Source organism: Haemaphysalis longicornis, unplaced genomic scaffold (genome assembly GCF_048455015.1).
Source record: "Haemaphysalis longicornis isolate Haplotype H1 unplaced genomic scaffold, Haemaphysalis longicornis Haplotype H1 scaffold_5, whole genome shotgun sequence".
Classification (NCBI taxonomy): Eukaryota; Metazoa; Arthropoda; class Arachnida; order Ixodida; family Ixodidae; genus Haemaphysalis; species Haemaphysalis longicornis.
Genome location: NW_027526385.1, coordinates 137,461,151 through 137,475,161, shown reverse-complemented (window position 1 = coordinate 137,475,161; position 14,011 = coordinate 137,461,151). Strand labels below are relative to the sequence as shown.

At 45.3% G+C, this 14,011-nt stretch overlaps 2 pseudogenes; one reads left to right on the top strand and one right to left on the bottom strand.

Annotated features, from left to right (window-relative positions):
- The first annotated feature begins 3,034 nt into the window (after window positions 1-3,034).
- Window positions 3,035-11,193, top strand: LOC144139904 (uncharacterized; annotated as a pseudogene).
- A 1,425-nt stretch (window positions 11,194-12,618) lies between these two features.
- Window positions 12,619-13,563, bottom strand: LOC144139903 (uncharacterized; annotated as a pseudogene).
- Window positions 13,564-14,011: the final 448 nt, after the last annotated feature.

The window sequence follows — 14,011 nt, the reverse complement described above, 5'->3', positions numbered from 1 at the left end:
ACCGAAACAGAACCCTGTGGTACTCCCGAAATTACATCGACATCTTCAGACTGCTGACCGTTTACGACAACAAGCTGTCTCCGGCAGTTCAAGTACTCCTGTATCCAAGGAACAATTTCAGGGTTTATGTTAAACCACGTCAATTTTTTAAGGAGAAGTCAATGAGGAAATGAAGAAATATACAGTCAACGGAGAAAGCTTCTTTCAATGAACCAGCGATATCCTGAGCCAATTGTTTTTATTGCGTCACACAAGACCATTTAGCTCAAAAACCATGCTGTTGCAGGCTAAGCCGATAGGATTAATTTAAGTGGTTAATAAAGCGAGTAAAAAGCACGTGCTAGAACACTTTACATGCTACACTTGTCAAAAAAACAGGCCTATAATTGGGAACGAGGCTACGTTGTCCCGAGTTATGAAATGGCGCAAGGTTTGCAAGTTTCCAGTCATCTGGTAGAATTCCTTCTTTTACTGACCTCGAAAAAAGAATTCGGAAATATTTTGATAACCGGCAGCACATGACGATAGCAACGCTGTAAGTAATTCATCGGGCCCCATGGCAGTGGCCGGTTTCAAACGTAAAAGCTGCTGCTCAGTTCCGCGTATATCAAACTCAGTATCACCCCTTGGTTCAGCACAAAGGAAACCAAATTTAAAATTATCAGTACCAGGCTGCCATTCAGTAAAAACGGAACTAAAAAATGTATTTAAGCATTTAGCTTTCTTGCGACTATCAGATACTATAGCACCATTACATTCGAGAGCCGGAATCTACACTTGGTCCTTTCTATTAAATTTAATGAATCGCCATAGTTCCTTCGGATGGTTCACAACACCTCCCGGCCGCGGCGGCCGCTTTTCTGATGGAGGCGAAAAGCAAAAACGCCCGTGTGTACGAGATTTCGGCGCACGTTAAAGATCCCCAGGTAGTCAAAATTAATCCGGAGCCCTCCATTGCGGCGCGCCTCATCGCCTGCGTTGCGTCGGCACGTTAAACCCTACAATCAATCAATCAATAAATCAATCACAACACGCGCGTGAACTTGTTAAAAGAATAAAAGAACGAGTTTTTGGCTTTCCTAACGGCTTCTTTAAACTCATGCGTCACAGCTTTCAATTTTACTTTATTCCACAAGTTAGGATTTCTTTCAAAAGACGCATAAATCTTTTTTTGTTACTGACATGACGGACTGCTTATTGAATCATGGTTTATTCTTATTACGGCGCGTTGTCAATACCCAGGATGGTAAGTACCTGTCACCCAGTGCTAAAAGTTTACTTTTGAGAATTTTCCACAACTCTTGAACCCTACAACTTTCGGAAAAAGTTTCGAAAACGTCATAATACTTGTCAAGCGAAAGTGAAATTTTAGCAGTGTTAGCTTTATTATAGTAATAAATGCGTCGATTACCAGTGTCTGGCATTCGCGCGTACTCGAGTGACATCTCAAAGAAAACTGCTTTGTGAGCGCTTATGCCGAGCAGCATCGGCCGCAAGCTGCCTCCTGCCAAAATATTTGCCAAACATTAATCCAGAATATTGTCGCCTCGTGTCGGTTGCGACCCCAGTTGAGAGAGCGAAAATGAGCAGCTCATTTTAAACACTTCGATGCCCAGCGTGGTTCGCTCTTCTTGCAAAGCAGCTAAGTGGGACCAATTTACACCAGGTAAGTTGAAGTCACTTCGTATAACCAAGCTATCTGCCTGAATAAGTTCCATTCTCTTTACGAAGTCTCTAAGCATTTTATCTACCGTACCCGGTGGACGGTATTAACACGACACTGATAAATTCACACCATTACTGAGGTTAGTTGGGGCCCACACAGCTTTACATATTCCCGAGTAAACTTCCAGGGGGCGGCAGTTGATTGCGTTTTTTACAAGAATGAACACGCCCCCACCAATTTCTTTCCAGTATTTCCGATAACAGACATAATTTGAAGGAAATATTTCATTATCTTTAATATCAGTATCTAACCATAGCTCCGTACCAAGTACTAGTGGCAGAATTGTCATGTTAATAATGCTGGAAAGCTTATCTACTTTATTTTTAATGCTTCGGCAATTGACAACCAAAAATGACAGGTTGTATTTTTTTGGGTTCTCTAGTCAGGTAACCCGCTGTACTTCGCCGCTTCGTTTATCATAAATATACTTACTTGTATTGATATAAAGGGTGTCGTATCTAAGATTTACTTTGTCGGTTTTTTTCCGTACTTTCTTGGCATATTCGATGCGGTCTCAGAGGGGCTAAAGCTGCAGAAGGCGTGCCTTAGATTTAGCTGGCCCATGTGTTTTTTAAAATGCCCTCCCGCCCCTCGTTTTCTTGTCTCTGTTGCCCATGAAGTGCATGTTTCCTTCCGTTTTTTTAGTAGCCATCAAACTTTATATGGATAGTGTTTTGAGGACCTCGAGCTGCTAAGCTGTTGCCGAAAGAGGTGAGCACACGTGAGATTAGTATGAAGGCGTCTTCTTGACTTGTGCGGGCGTAGCCAGAGCGTAGTACCTATGCTCAGTCAATGCTTATGAAACTGATACTGGAACCTGTGAGCTACTTGTGAAAAAGGAGAAGTTGGAGCAATCTTCCCCGCCCCCCTCGATATATTACGCTGGGTGGCCTCTAATGGGTAGGTATCGTTGGTCAGCAAGCTGATGGATTGCTTTGCCGCAAGGCAACCTTAGAAATATTGTGAATGTTCAATAATTCAATTCCCTGCAAAGAGGGTGCTACATGTACTGTGCTATGCCAGGATCATCATAAAGACGACAGATGAAGAGGACAGTGACGATGTAGCGCGTCGAGTTGTTTTCCTGGCTGTGAGTGGGTATGCGCCAGTTCATGGGCTACCACTACTACCGCCACCATGGCTGGCAAGCTGCTGTCTTCCACAGGGTTTTTAATACCTAGCCTCAAAATAAGTATTGGAAATACATCATTGTAAATACCGCTTCACCTTGTATCGTTCGGTGGATAGTGCTGTATGGGCCCGTTTTGCTCCATCCAGCCGCTTTGTTGGGCCACGTGAGCCATCAACATGGCTCACTTGGAGATCCTGATCACAGACCTGCGAAGCGGGCATCACCACCGAGACCCCACAATGTCAGGGCCGTCTGAACCAACGAGCGCATTTACGCCGCTGGTCATCGTGAGCTAGCCGCGAGAACCTGGTTTCGACTACCGCACCGACGATGTCGAGGTGGAAGACTGCGTCAGCTTGTACAACTGTGTGACTGCCCACAATCCCTGGGATCCCTCCATTATTCTGGCAAACCTCATGTCTTGCCTGACAGGTATGGCGAAGACGTGGTATGACTCCAGCGAAGCCAAACTTACTAGCCGAGGTAGCTGAAGGCGGAGATGGTTGCCATTTTTGGCAATTCCACTGGTCGCCAGCTCGTAGCGAAAAAGGAGCTTGCGTCCTGAGGGCAGGCGTCAACCGAGCCATACGTCTGCTACATCCTAGGCGTACCGGCCTTTCGCCACAAATTGATGATCGTATGCCGGAGCCGGATAAATTTGGCTACATTTTGAAAGGTAGAGCTGGTAATTCCTATATCCTGACTGTGTGCAAGGACTTCTGTACCGTAAACACAATTTTGAGTTTTTGCAACCATTTCGAGGAGGCAAAAAGCCGTCGACCTACACACCAGCTCATTCGCATTCCTAATACCGGCGCCAGTTTACGTGCGAGGCACCGTTTGCACCTTCACCACCCACTAGCCTTGGAGGCAACTGCTAAAACAGTGATACGCATTTTACGCCACCAGATCGATGCGATGAGAGCGGTCACTGGCTCACACTCCACAGCACATGAAATTTTTCTAGCGATCTCGGTGATACCAGTGGTTATGCTGGATTCAATAGCGAGCATGGCCGGCAGTCAGTCTCTCAAGTAAGCTACCCAGCCTATCATCAAATTACCTGCCACGCGGCTTCATGAAATAAATCGCTTTGGACAGGTGCACTCTCCTCCGAATTGCCGCGCCCAGCGTCGGCCCCCGTCTTACAGAAACTAGGCGGAAAATAGGACGTCTGATCACAGCCCTACATGTATTAATTGCCGACGTGTCGGTGAAGCGGCACAGCTCTGTCGCACGCGCGGATTTCCTCCTACTCAGAACACCTGGAACGACAATACAATTGACCAGGCGTCGCGTCGTTTTGCATCTTCCTCCCAGCAGCGCACTGCCGACACCTCCTCCTACTCCATACCTAGATTTGGCCGCTCGACCTCTCCCGCACGCAGACAGTCTTGCTCTCCGCAGCGCCGCCTATCTTCCCCTCTGAACAACTACCGATGCCCCGCGTCGAAAACCTAGTGACTGGTGCTCCCGAAGGTGATGCTTCATTCCCGAACTTGACCGACAATCGTCTTTTCATGTTACCAACCAGAGAAAATATTCTTCACGGGAATGTTGACGGCGTACCTGTTAGTGCTCAAATTTATACCAAGGCACATATCTCGGTTATAGGTGCAAATCTCCGCCGCCGTCTACGCAAAGTTCTGATACCGGCTCTGTCGCATATCCAAGTTGGTAACGGTGGTATGCCAGTCTTTGCTGGAATGTGCACCTCTCGAGAAGTATCGCCGGCCAGAACACCTGTTTTATTCTTTGTTTATGGCTAATCACCTCCCAACATTGCCCTTCACCGCGATTTCCTGTGGGAACATGCCGCGCTCATTGATTGTTCAGCGGGACTTCTCCATCTCTAGTTACAAACTCCTGATAGCGACGCACCCCCGCTGCGCTTCATCATCATCATAAGCTTGTTTGTGTCCACAGCAGCACCAAATCCTCTCCCAACAATCTACAGCCACGTCTGTCCAGTGCTGAGTTCATGTTTTCCTCCAAAGGTCTGGGGCTCATCTCTCCATGGAATTCTCGGCCGACCCCTATTGCATTTGCGGTATGTTGGTAGCCACTCTGTCAAACGGATGGTCCACGTGGTGTCCCTCTATCGCACTAGATGAGCAGCCCATGCCCATTTCCTTCAAAATATTCGCACTAGAATGAACTTTTCCTTAGTCAGTTCCCTAATCCAAGCGGCTGTTTTACTGTCCCTCAGCCTGACCCTTAGCATTCGGCGTTACGTGGCCCTTTGTACCCATCTTAGTTTCCTGTCAAGTCGTTTTGGTGAGGCTCCAAGTTTCTGCACCCAGAGCCACGACTGGAAGTACGGATTTACTAAATACAAGATTATTGAGTTACACAGGAAGTGTGCCAATCAGGATATCTGAATTCTTACCAAACGCAGACAATCCCGTTGTTATTCTGCGGGTAATTTCTCGTTCATGGTTTGGGTCAGCAGCTATGACTTGCTCAATTATACGTATTCGGTGACTGTTTCCTACACTTCATTGCTACCTGAAAATGATGTTCTTTAAAGGGTTGATTCGGCATTACCCTGGATTTTTGTGTTTATTTTTAAGCACATTTCCTGGGATTTTTTGTGTTTATTTTTAGGCCTGCAATTACACTCGCAGAGCACAACTGGCAAAGCATGAGCTGCAAGTCGTGGCTTTTGTGACTGAACAGGACAATGTCGTCTACAAACGTTAGGCGCCTGCGCTTATGATCCTCCCAATACGTTGTCCTCCCATGTCAACCAGCGACCTATGTTCCGGTCGCTATTTCTAATTGCGATTCCTCATGGTGACAACCTTGCCGCTCCCATCTTCGCCGTTCTCCGACGTGCAGTTTGGCCTTCCCAAACATTGTTTTTACCATCAAGCACAACAGCGTTAGCTTGCCTCTCATCAGCTTTGGCTTTTACACTCAAGTCCTTCCCGATGGAACTACAATCGCCTCTCTTACTACTTCATCTGCAACCGACATTTCTAGGTTTGCTTTGAATCATCCGACCGTTCCACACACAGTTTCCGATCACCTCCCTACCGCCCCAGATAAGTTTTGCGCAATGATCAACCAAAAGGTGCGACGGGCCTTGGCAACTTGGCGACGGGCCTTGACGGGCCTTGGCACTTTGGCCTTGCCAACTGTATCCTGTTGCAATATTTCGCAGCTGTATCTGGTGGGCGCATCTTTATATCAAAACTGCTTTGGCTTACGCCGTCAAAAGGATTTGGTTTACCCCTATGAATTCGAGTCTTTGATTGCGCTCGCCTTGTCGTTCTTCCTCGTCCCCGTTTGTTTTGCGCAAGTCCAATCATGAATCGTTTCCAACTAGGCTGGCTTGCTGTGGAGCTACTACGTCACAACCTCGAATTTTGTCCGCAGTGTGAAATCTCGTTTAAACAAAAACGCTGCCTAACATCGCTTTTTCTTTTTTCGAACATCCTTTCGGGTTGTGTCATCACAACTTATTAGTTAGATCTTTGTTTATCCATGAATGTTTCTCCAATCGAGGTTAATGTTCCAGAAACGGCTCACAACCTTTGACCCGACGTTGTCTTCTGCGTGGACAGCTTGTACACTGCTTGTACAAGCTGTCTTCAGCTTGTACACTGCGTGGCAGAGGATTCCTGGGCAGAGTTCCTTAGACGTTGCAGCTTTGCAACGCTGTCTCTGCATTGAGCGTCGTGGTCACTGGCTTTACTTTAGCAGTTACTAGATCGCAGTAGTGGTCTAGGCCAAACATTACTGTTAACATGGTTTCACTGATTCGTGCGATGAGTGCCTGGGTGTCCTAGAGCAAATCTTTTGCCGAATTTATGACCTGGTCGTCTGTTTTGTAACTATTCCTTGTGCTTTTTTTTATCAGTTTCGAGTGCCGCAATCTGGAAGCAATACTATGTTTTTTGTACCCACAAGATGACACTCTTGGAGCAACTTTTAATCAATTTTCGTCCTCCCGAAAACTCACCGTCCGCGTATCCTGTTGCAATATTTCGCAGCCGTATCTGGTGGGCGCATCTTTATGTCACAACTGCTTTGGCTTACGCCGTCAAAAGGATTTGGTTTACCACTATGAATTCGAGTCTTTGATTGCGGCGGCCCACTTCCAGAGCCAAACCATTTGCCCAGTCAGTCGTGAAACCAGACAACGGGTGTAGTAATCCCATGTTGCATTTAAGTACACCTGACGTGAACAAAGTGGGGGCAGGCTTTTGTGTCCAGTTGTCTACCTTGGCACGCAGTTGACCTTGGCTCCCTTTTGCCACTTCACTTTTCGGGAAACTGAAAGTACCAACAGTTTTATACCAGCAGCTACTTCTTCGTGGCAACATATTATTTTTTTCCAGTAGCAGACCCATGACGAGTATTCACTTCGGAATTTGCAAGACCCGACACTGTGTGTAGGTGGAGTTGTCATTTCGGTCAAGATGGCTCATCTACTGTCACAGTAACGTGTTGTGCTCTTATCAGTGGCTGCTGCTCCACTGCTACCCGACATTATTGGCCTCGAGGACATACCGTGGCGCCACCTACGAGTGACGTCACTTGTAGGACTCCGTGTTTAGTCGTCTGCTACAACACGTTTTCTCTGCGTATACGACCACGTGTAATTTTTTTGTTGTGGCCACCGTGTACACGCGGTTCTGATGCAAATTACCCAAGAAAGCGGTCTACGGACCTAACATAATTCCGAAAAGCAATAGACGACTCGCGTATAACCACGGCACGTTCAACCCGCCCGGCCACGCGAACTCCTCGCGTGCCCCGGCAGTACCTCCGCGTCCAGGTAGCTGCTGCTGTTATCGTGACCGAGAGCTGGGAACAGCTCGCCAACACCATGGAAGACGACGGAGCCGATGTTGAAGAAGGTAAGGTGTCCGTTCGTTACGAAAGAAGTATGTAAACAGCTATGGCAGCGGTGCCGCTCAGTAGCAATTTCGCCGCGCGCACGGCGCACATGCGCCGACAATGACCGTGCGAGCACGGTGTGCGGTTTGCTTCACTGCTCATGCTTGTCCTGGTAGGATGTGAAATTTGACTTAATCAGTGCCTATACTTGTTTTAGTTATGCCCTGATTTGAATAACAATCACCGCCGTACTGCATACTACTGCTATGTTTACGTTTCGCGACTTCGTCGACAATGAATGCGAGTTTTCAACGCTTTAGAGGCCAGTGTAGACATCCTGTTTACATTTAGTTAGCACCCCGCAATGGCTGACTACATTTTAAGCGCGTACTTTCCGTTATTTTTCTGTTTAGCGAGCCTGCCTTTCTCTAGTGTCCTCGCGTTCATTGATAAGACGTTCGAGAACTCGCGCCTGCTGAAAGAGGGGGAGGCTGTTTACGAAGCAAAGCACGTCGTCGTGTGCAGCGTGAAGGAGCGAAAAGATGAACAGACTAAACTGGCTGCACTAGTACTGCAAACTCTAGCGCCCACAAAGGACCACACGAACTTGAAGACGTTATAAACAGCAGAGAAGTGGTTGCAGCGTCCTGTTCGTGCAAAGCAGGGTATGACAAAATAACAGTGGTGGTAGCATTTATTTGCACAAAAAACGGGCGTAAACATTTTTAAAAACTGGTTCTGTAAAAGACCCCTCATCGTTTCATTGCAGCTGTTTCAACATAAGTGTATGTAAAAAGATGTTATTCACATATATATATTCACATGCAATGAGTACAAGACAGCCCAAATTACAGCAAGTGTTTTAATAAATATTGCATTTTTCCACATTGCTTAGTTCCTAGCACAGTTTCACGGCTTTGAATCTCACAGATGGCAATTTATTTTTAGCCAGCAGAAGTGCAAGCACATGGTAGCACTCCTGCTGCATATTAAATACTAAAAGAAATTCAGTGTGCTGTTGTCTACAGACCTGCCCCAGCAATTGGGCAAGGCCCAAAAATTGGGGGTAAAAGAAAAATACCAGCCCAGAAAGATTGTGGCCCTACCAAGCTCAAAAAAGGTAACTAAGCTATGTTCATTTTACAATTCACTGTTTGTGAAATAGTAGATGTAGGGCACAAAGGATAATCTCAACCCGACATCTCACAGTGGGTCTAATTTACCTTAATTGCATAAATATTAGCAACTTCAACAATCTTCCCGTGGAAATAAGAATGGAAGCAAACCTACGGTTTATGTACACACCTTCAGTCTCGGGTAGCAAGAACGGAATGCATAACTGTGTTCCACTTACTTTACAACAAAAACTGCTCGTGCCCTCTTAACCCCATCTGCTATGTTCTGCGCATTGTGCTCGAAAACTGACGAAACAAATTTTGTCAATCGTCCAGCCTTAACAAGTAAATGTGACACACCAGTGCACAAAAATTTTCGTGCTCTACCTATTCAGTTACACTATAATGCAATAAAATCCCACTGCACGTTTCAGGAGGAGAAGTAGGAGAAGGAGGAGAAAACTTTATGGAACATGTTGATCGAGCTTGTAAGTGGGCGGGGTCCTCAGTCCAGGACTCCTTTGGGGCGGCCTAGTGACCTGCTTCTTTTGGGTACATTTAATGACTGGATGCCAATGAAATGCTGTTTTAGGTCAAGAAGGAGCACATCATGTTGCCAGAAGACAGCATACTGAAGAGGCTACTTCATGGATTGCCCTACAGCTCATCTGCGCTCAGTCACAGCGAATGCAGTAAGAACACGCACTAGTATACAGCCAGCAGTTTTGCAATGTACACTATGCCTGTCTGCACCATGTTAGTGTACATAACTGGTCATGTCTAATTTGGTCGCCTGGTATGCATTATTATTGATGCTGCATTGCTGGAGGTGTCAGTCCTTACACCATACTTGCCGCAACTTTAGTTTGCATATGCAGCTATGAAGGTGATGACGCCCACTAAGCATAGCCAACAAAAAAAACAAAATTGAATATTTTCACTTGGCTTCACTGTAAAGCACCAATTCAAAAGAACTTTAAAGATCTGTGACAGAAAAAAAAGGAAATTATTTTGGTTTCCACAGTGGCAACCATCCATTGCGATCTAACCAATTCCACTTCCTTTTTGTGTTATCCCCCTTCCAAACGAAAACAAGAAAAAAGTGGGGAACAACACCCGTGCAGGCAGAACTATAGCAGATTTACAGCCAATTAGATAGAAATCAACATGTTCAAGCGCCCAAAATGTAAATTAAAAAAACAAATTATTCAAAAAACACCAATATGCATGTTCTTATGTTATCTTTTACCGTTCTGTCTGAAGGTCTTCCTCGTGACACAGTGGCCAATGTGGCACCCGCTGCTGTTTTAAGATTATCGTGAAGGTTTTTTTGACAGTTTAAATTCTCATGAATGCTTACTTTTGCAGCGGCATTGGTTGCCTGTTGCTCCTTTTGTTGTTCATTATCAGCACTTCGTCGCCATCATTTCTATTCTCCATTACTTTGACTCCTACTTTGCTCTGCTCTCACGTCACAGTTGATTTTACAACGCATACAAGTAGTGACAGGATGTGCCGCAGCTGGACAACGAGTGTGTCAAGCAGATACATTGATGTGAAAACAGCAGCACCACAGCCAGTGCCACCACCTGTTCGGCTAGATGTTCCCCGCAAATGCCCTGCTGATCTGTGTCTTCAGATACACTGCACAAACTTGTGACTTTGCCTCGTACTGCACAATGATTTTGATGCTTTGCAACTTATGCATTTTGCCCTATCTGGGCTTGGGCAAAAAAAATCCAACTATCATCATCAACTTATGCATTTCATATGTTATGTGGCTGGAAACGCTCGTGCCAGCACTGCAACTGCCAGCAGGTGTTCCTTGGAGCCATGCAGAACCACTGCAGAGGAGGGCCTCTGCGTGGTTCAACAGCTGCTATCGGCCCCAGAAACATCTAATGCCCAACCATGGCCACAGACAAATAGAAAAACTCAGTTGCAGCAGGAACATCTTCAGTAGACGATACGTACAAATACATCCAGAGCACTTTCACGCCATAAAACAGGTAAGAGATAGCAACCCTCACCCTGCAGCAAGCCGAATCGCTGCTGTGGATGTTGTACAGGCAGGGAATGGTCACTGTGTCCATTACCTACAATGTCTACACCAGAATGAACACTGTCAGGACAAAAATGGGCCCTCACGACATTTGGTCACTTCTCAAAACAGTGGCGAGGCAGCATAATGTGCAGACTTCTGCCATGGTGGGAGGCGCACTGCTCGAAGAAACTGCAAAGGAGGCGTATGCAGTACTTCAGACGCACCATCAAAATTTGAGAGAAGAGAGCAGTGGGCTTCTCATCATGGCAGAACACCCCTGCATTGGTGCCTGCACAGATGGGATAGGCTCCTGCGACTGCTGCACTAGCAGGATATGGGAGGTGAAGTGCTCCCTGAGCTTAGAGAAGTTCAAAGAGAAGGAAATGGCAATAAGCGAGACTCCATGCTTGTAGAAAACGAGCAAATACTTTTGCCAAGTTAAGGTACAGATGGCCCTTGCCCACCTGACAAGTGCTGATATCTTTGTTTGCCAGGATAGCACCAATTCCTTGTTGTTTTCTATAACGTTTGATGATGCCTTTTTTATATTGTTGTGGATCGTGCAGTTGACTTTTTTTAAATCATATGTGCTGCCACACGCTACACAGGGAAAAAAGTAATCTCATGTCTTGATTTTTTGTGCACTTTTATAATGGCACAGAAACTGTCGTGACAAATCATAAACGAAACCGACGTCGTGGCATAAGGGCCACATCAGTTGACAATTGCTGACAAGCAAGAAAATGAAACATTGACCCAAGATATAAATTTACAGGTGTACAGAATTTTCATACGTTTGTTTCTGCTAAAGGCACGTAATGCTTCAAACTATTGGCAAGAAAAAACTCGATTGATTCAGAGGGTTAACATGCTGACAGTACACCGGCGATAAGGTGCGCCGTATTGGAGTATTCCAGATTGCTTTGACCACCTGGGGATTTTTAATCTGCACAAAAATTAACAGAGGCGTTTTCGCTTTTTGCCTCCATCAGAAAAGCAGCCACCACGGCCATGAATCGAACCTGCGTCCTTGGGCTCCGCAGCACAAAACACTTTTTACTATTTTAAAGGACCCTGCAGCAGTGCAGACTAGCACTTGCTTTCTTGCCTGGAAGCAGCACAGAGCGGCACCATGAAATATGATCACCGCAGCAGATACAGCTTACAGTTTCTGCTGTGCTTTTGCTGTAATTGTTTTTAAAGTGTCTTTAGAATTGATATTTCAGCAACAGAAAGAAAACCAGTCTATACTCACAGCATTGCTTGACCGACATCATTCAAGCATGTGAAAACTTCCCAGACAGAGAAAAAGCGAAAGAATGTTTTGAGCAAGTTTCTAAGTTATGTGACGGGTGTACAGCAAGAATATTTAGGTTGGTTACTTTCAGGCCACCTAACCTAAATACTGGATGCACTTGTTGACTGCGTTCCGAAAGCGCTAGATTTTCAAAACGTTGCAATGCGTGCTGCAGGGTTTTAAAGGGACCATAAAGAGTTTGCAAGTTTAGTTCCTTCGAAAGATTGCTTTGTTACAATGATATGTCATTGCAGACATCACGAAACATACAGTGCTACGGGAGAGAATCAAAACTTTGGCTGGAAATATTTAATTTTTAAGTGAATGAAGCATTGTTTCCTCCCATAAACGCTCTGCGGATACTATAAAATACCAAATCTTTTGAATCAAACAAAGTCGTGTTTTGTCTTCATAGCCCCTTTGAAGAAATGAAGTTTCTGAGCAAGCAACACTAATTTACACGTCAATGGGCTGTGTTAAGAACTTGTCGTTGGTGAATATAGGCTTGGAGAGGTTTACAATCCCAACTATAACTTGCAATATGTCATCGATGTAAGGAAAACGTTCGATGCCCAGGTTACCTGTTAGAATTTTGTACTGTTTCATGCGCTGAATGGCGCCTTCAACGTGCACACAGGCAGCTGCAATACTTCGGTTTCTTTCCGCGTCATGTTTGGAAAGTGGCTTTTTGTTATGCAAAAACGGTGGTCTCACCATTTCGACATGGTATTCGAGGCACAGCTGATCAATCAGAAAACCCTTATTAACCATGACGCTGTCGATGGATGGAAGACACTTCTCCTTTTGCTCTCCTTTGTTATAAAAGAGTCGGATGCTCTCCCACCAAATGCTTGACTTACATAACTGATGTGACCTCCTGGTGTCTCGCAGACTAACACCTTTCCTTTGTAAGTGCCTTTGTACCAATTGTAAATCAGCAACTGAGACTCCAGTTCTTTCGGCCGCTGCAGCGGCACCTCGGTAAAGTCTAAAGCTGCCCTCACACTAGTGTAGTCCTTTAAGTCCACGGCCAGATTGTCCACAACAGCTTCAAATTGTCCACAACAGTACACAGATTTTGTTAATATTGTGGCTGAGACTGTTACAGTGGACTTAAAAATCTCTGATGCAACACAGCAAGAACTGAAAATGACATGTGGCGTAACCTCATAACAGTCACGAGCACTGCATCTTGATTAAAATGCAAAAGCTTTTTGCGTGTGCAAGTACACGACCTTCTGTGTACAGGTCACAAATGTTGTAAAATAATTCAAAACATGGAAGTCCAGCAAGCACATTGAGCTCCTTTTCGTCTTGGACCTTGGAAATGCTGAAGGGCTGGCTGCGTTGACTGTTGGAAGTGTCCACCTGAACACCTATTTCTTTAGTGACAGCTATCATATCAGCAGGGACCCCTGAAGAACACAATGTGTATTTATTGAAACAAGCAATCAACAAACAACAATAAATGCGTGGTTGAAAAATGTGGTGTAATTTTACCTTCATTTCCATCTTCAGCAGGGTTCAGGTCATTGGGTTCCGCAAGGCCATCCGAGCTACTGCTTGGCTGGGCGTCTCCAGTGGGCAACACGTTCAAGGCGTCTTTAGGGAAGACTACGGCCAGGGGTCTGTCCTCTGGGAATATAAGAGTAGTGTCCATTAGTATGGAAAGTATTTCCACGGTATGCACATGTCATTGCGATTTTGTAACGACTACCAATTCCATGTTTTGTTTAAAAAATTAGCCTTTGCGTATGCAATGAAGTGATTCTTCTGAAAATCAAAATTTATGTTGACCATCTAAGCACAATAAAGCAGAATAATTTTTTTAATGCAATAGCTGATATCT